This window comes from Salvelinus sp. IW2-2015, linkage group LG8, assembly GCF_002910315.2.
Source record: "Salvelinus sp. IW2-2015 linkage group LG8, ASM291031v2, whole genome shotgun sequence".
NCBI classification, from domain to species: Eukaryota; Metazoa; Chordata; class Actinopteri; order Salmoniformes; family Salmonidae; genus Salvelinus; species Salvelinus sp. IW2-2015.
Genome location: NC_036848.1, coordinates 14601381 through 14607171, shown reverse-complemented (window position 1 = coordinate 14607171; position 5791 = coordinate 14601381).

Below are 5791 nucleotides of genomic sequence, written 5' to 3'. Positions count from 1 at the left end.
GGAAAGTTAAAGTGTTCACCAGTCTGAAAGCTTGAAAATCGAAACTGTCTCTGATCCTGTCGGTATCAGACTTCACTCCTTCCCAATGGTAAGGGAGTGAACAGCTCGTGGCTGGGATGTGTGGTGTCCATGATGATGCTGGGGGACTTCCTCAGGCACCGTTTCAAGCAGATGTCCTGGATGGGTGGGAGCACGGTCCCAGTGATGTACTGGGGGCATCTTTACCACCCACTAGAGAGCCTTGTGGTTGTGGAGAGAGCAATTCCCGTACCAAGCCGTGATGCAACAGGTCAGGGCGCTCTCGATGGTGCAGTAGTAGTACTTGGAAAGGACCCGGGGTGGCATGCCGAATTTCTTCAGGCGCCTTAGGAAGTAGAGGTTGAACCCTCTTGACAAGATTGGTGTTGTTGGTCCATGTCAAGTCCTCAGTGATGTGGATGCTGAGCAGTGCATGCTCCCCAGAGGAGGAAGGGGAGAACCATCCTCCTCAGTGAATTTCAGAAAAATTCAAAAAGTGAAACAATAAAAAAGTTGGCATTTTTAGATAAAACTATACCAAATATATTCACATCACCAAATAATTGACTTAAACACACTGTTTTTCAATGAAGGTCTGCAGTAGCCTTAACAGCACTCTGTAGTGTAGCACCATGGTATAGCTGGAGGACAGCTAGCTTCCATCCTCCTCTGGGTACTTTGACCTCAATACATAACCTAGGAGGCTCGTAGTTCTCACCCCCTTCCATAGACTTACACAGTAATTATGACAACTTCTGGAGGACGTCCTCCAACCTATCATAGCTCTTGCAGCATGAACTGACATGTTGTCATACACTACTGATGTACAGAAATATAGCCCCTGAGAAATACAGCACCTGAGAAATACAGCACCTGAGAAATACAGCCCCTGAGAAATACAGCCCCTGTGAGAGTCAATGCAGCCATTTATCTGTTCATTGTGTCAGAGAAGCTTCTCAATCAGAGACTCTGTCCAGAAGGAACTCAATGAGCGCTACCATCAATAGACAGGCATGAACTTCCCTTGCTTTCTCATTTCAAATGGATCCAGAAGAGGTTTGTTCTTACACTAACATCTAAAGGTTGTGACATTAAAGGTAGCATTAGGATGTCGGTGTAGGGTGTAGGGGGGAACCTACGAGGGGACAAGGGGGTGACAGAGAGTGTCTAGTAGAGAGAGGCAGTGGGTGTCTAGCATGTTAAAGGTTCTGAGTATAGCAAGGATGTGGGGGAGAGAAGAGAGGACAAAGTGGGTGACAGGATGTGGCTGAGAAAAGTGGATTGTGTGTCATCTTGAAGGTCACGGGTGCCATCTTTGATTAGCAGAGTTTGGTCACTGAGACAGAGTTTGGTCAGTGTGTGTGTGTGTAGTGTGTGTGTGTGTGTGTGTGTGTGTTTACACATGTGTGTGTATGCAAGTGATCTGTGTGTCGGTATGTGTGTCGGTATGTGTGTCTCAGTCTGTGTGGGTTTGTGTGTGTCGGAAATCAGAATAATTTCCTGCTGCAAGGCACAGGCTGTCAGCACAATTGATGGGAACCCAATTAGTTTATTTTTCACATTTAATTTCTCCTTTTGTGGCACTGCAAATTGTCAGCTGCCTTCCTCCGTGCCGCGACCATGCCGCGTCTCCTTTTAATAGACTTTCCTTATCACTTTCTGAGGGCAGAAGGGAAGAATGTAATGGATAGAGCAGCCAATTAGATACATCCATATCCTTCTTTATAACACAGCCTCTGTTTATCATCTGTTTATTATCTAGATCCTGACATTTAGATTATTCTGAGTTTGTTTGTTTGTTTCCAGGAAGCAAAATATAGTGTTTATTTCATCCACTTTAAAGTTTAAACCCCTTGCTTTGATCGCATATCATTTGAGATTCTGTATACTGATGTTTTAGGGGCACGAAAACTTCCAAAACACCCAAAACATAATGTGCCTTAATACATATTGTTGGCAATTGTTTCTGTGTTTTTCTGTTTCTGTCTGTGTCTGGGTTCATCTGGTATATGCGTGTTTGTGTMGGTGTGTACAGGGCCTTGACTTTTTCCACATGTTGTTGTGGTACAGCCTGAAATGTATTGAATAGAGATTTTGTATCACTGGCCTACACACAATACCCCATGATGTCAAAGTGGAATTATGTTTTTTAGAAGAAAAGAAAAAATTAAAACAAAATGAAAAGCTGAAATGTTTAAAGACAATACAGCTATTCTCAATTGCTTAGACACAATTTTAAAAACTCACACCCAAACATCTAACCTCTGGGTCRCAWTTCAAACTTTGCCCTCAGACAACACACACAAGCTGTCAAAAACACAGACTGCATGACTGTCTGTTAAACACTGGAGGGATTCATTCAAAACATTGCCACCAAAATGTTTAGAATAGGTTTTCAGAGAAATAGTTTGGAACTTTGTAGAATAACAGCACTGACTATCCAGATAACACTTTCAGGAACAGGTTACTCAGRATCAGCGTCCTCATCATCTCGTCTCAAGTCTGGCTCAGGCCATAATATCTCATCAACGTCACACATTATGTTTGCTCTTGCCAGGCAGCGTGGGAAAAATGCTCTTGTGTGCCTTAGAAAACCCTGGATAGACTCCACAGAAACATCACCACAGGCGTCCACCATTGRCTCCAGGAGGTTTTGCTGTGCGTAGGGGTTGRGGTCKTAKACTCTCCACCACCATGCTGAGAAAAATTCCTCAATRYGATGCAGAAATGGGGAATATACTGGCAAYKAAAGAACYGTGAACCTGGGGTGGTCATGGAACCAGGTGCAAACCAGAGAAGCCAAGTGGAAACTCACGTTATCCCAAATGACAACATATTGGGCTTGCTCTGGTTGCCCTGGCTCCCCTTCCTGTTGAATAATGTTATTGTGCAGCTGATCTAGAAATTGAAGGAGTTGTGCCGTGTTGTATGGACCCACTTTGACATGGCGGTGGAGGACGCCACGATTGCTGATGGCTGCACATAGGGTGACYCTGCCTCCTCTCTGGCCAGGAACTTGTATGGTGGCACYMTGACCAATGATGTTGCGCCCCCTTTTGCGCCTTTTTGTTAGGTTGAACCCTGCCTCGTCGATGAAGATATACTCKTGTGGGTCAGCCATGGCATCAAGCTCAAAGATTCTCTAAAGAAGTCAAAAAACACACATTTTACTGTTCTATAAATACAGTACTGTAGTGTACTACTGTACTGGAATGAAAGATTGTGTACTGCAGTTACTGTAACACATTACTATACAGTACTGTATTGATATGATGGAGAGATGGGCCATACTCTACATACTGTAAAAATGATGTACAGTATAACAACTACCTGCACATATTGGAATCGATGCTCCTTAATTCAATTTMAATTCCTTTCAAAWGGRACACYGTACAGCTGCTTTGTCCTTATGTGGTTCTTCTGAACGATCCGGTCAATMGTGYAAATGCTGATGCTGTCAATTCCTTGGAAGACTACCTGGTCTTCAACTATTTTGGTTTGAWTTTCCCTCAAACGGAGGATATTATTGACAATCACCATATTCGCCAGAGCAGTCTCCTGCTCAGCTGTGAGAAGTCTCCGCCTACCTCCAATAGACGGCCGCCTCTCAGTTCTGCAAAAATGACATTTGACCATTACTGACCTATGGTCATCCAATTACTCTGTTAAAAACTACACTGAGAACAAAGTGGAGATTAGTGTATATGCACTACAACATCACATTATCACAGTAACTACAAGGGAAATTACCTGTTTTCTCTTCTGAAGTTCCCGACAATGGATACAACCGTGTAACGGCTTAGGTTGGTTTGCACTAGCTGTCCAGCTTCTCTCATAGTCCTCCCATGTATGAGCACATGATGAACTAGGGTGTCACGGATTTCATCTGAGATTACTTGTCTTTGTTGTTGTTGTCCTCTCTCGTCCTTGTCCTCGTCCTCGTCCTCTTCCTCTCTGTTGTCATGCAACTTCAGCATTGTTAGGATCCATTCTTCCAAAAGCATGGACATGCCTCTAGGCCCTATTTATTGATCCTGCAATTCTGATTGGTGTGTTAACAATTTTGAGCCTTAGTGTTTGCAGCTGGAGAAAGGTATGCTCTTTGAGTTTAGTTTGTGATGACTTGAGTTAAATATATTGAGAGCATGTGTTTGCTGAATGAAAATATAGTGCAATGAATGATTTATTAGCCCATTTTTGTGTAAGGTTTTGCAGAAAGAGTTTTGAATATTGAAATGTATGGAAACAGGTGAATAGTGTTTACGMTTATGGGAAATGTGTGTGTTTTTTAGAATGATGTAAGGGTATGGGTTTTTGTGCTACAGGAACCAGTTTTTGTGTWTAAGCTATCYAGAAAAACTGTAAGTATTCAACCTCTTTGTTATGGCAAGCCTACTTCAGGAGTAAAATAAGCCGCATAGTAAGTTGCATGGACTAACTCTATGTGCAACCCCACACCTACAATTATCTGTTCGGTCCCTCAGTCGAGCAGTGAATTTCAAACGCAGATTCAAACACAAAGACCAGGGAGGTTTTCCAATGCCTCGCAAAGAAGGGCACATATTGGTAGATAGGTWAAAAAAACAAATATAAAACAGACATTGAATATCCCTTTGAYCATGGTGAAGTTATTAATTACAGTTCGGATGGTGTATCAAKACACCCAGTRACTACAAAGATACYGGAGTCCTTCCTAACTCKGTTGTTGGAGAGGAAGGAAACCGCTCAGGGATTTTACCATGAGGCCAATGGGAACTTTAAAACAGTTACAGAGTTTAATTTCTGTGATAGGAGAAATGGACTGTCTGAAAATGTGAAGAATTTTTTATTTTATGTGAATCACATTTTATTTGGCGTACCCCTGCCGGCATTGCACGTACCCCCATGTGGGAATACCTGGTCTAGGTTATTGGTTAGAACTTAATACAATGGCAACAGGTCCCTAGCGGACCAACACAATATGACGCATGTTACCCAGTTTCGGAATACCTGCACTACACCATTAAAGATAGGGAATGTTGTAAAATAATTTGTATTTGACTTTCTATGTATAGTATTTATAAATAGATAAAAGACAGCAGTAGAAGAAAGGATAATTATTGAAATAATACATCTTCAAATATAAGGAACTGGAAAACAAAAGTACTCAAAWGCTCGAAATTAGGTAGGAATCAACATGGTAGGGATAAAAACACAGCAAACAAGGGACATAGAAGGCACAGTATGTYGGTATGTACCGGTGAATATGTGTGGGGGAGTGTGGTTGTGATGGAAGATGGGGTGTGTGTTTTTGTGATTGGAAAGTGTGGTGAGTTAAGTGWGTGAAAAAGGAAAATGGTTGCAAATGCCAGAGCCCATGTGTATCTGCGGGCAGGAGTAGTGACAGAGAGAGTTTTCAATTTTGTACAGATAAGGGACATACATTTAAGAAAGAAATAACAAAATAGTCTATTTATTTATTGTRCTATCATGATGGAATGGTCCCCAACCCTATACCCTAGACACCCACCTGAGCAACCCACACACTAAGAAGAAGTCCTTATCTGTTTTATAGGCCTAGTGAAAGTAGCCTATACGCAGCCAAGACAGAAAGATGAACGTGGTCAGAGACCCACTAAGCAGCACCACCCCCTCAAGAGTCTGAGTCTGCCTGGGAGGGTTGATCCAACAAAGCCAAAGCCCCTGGGTGTGTGTGCATAATATACAAGGAATTTTTCAAAGCTGCTAATGAGTACCTTGACGACTTTGTACCTAGCCGGTGGTAATTCCGGTG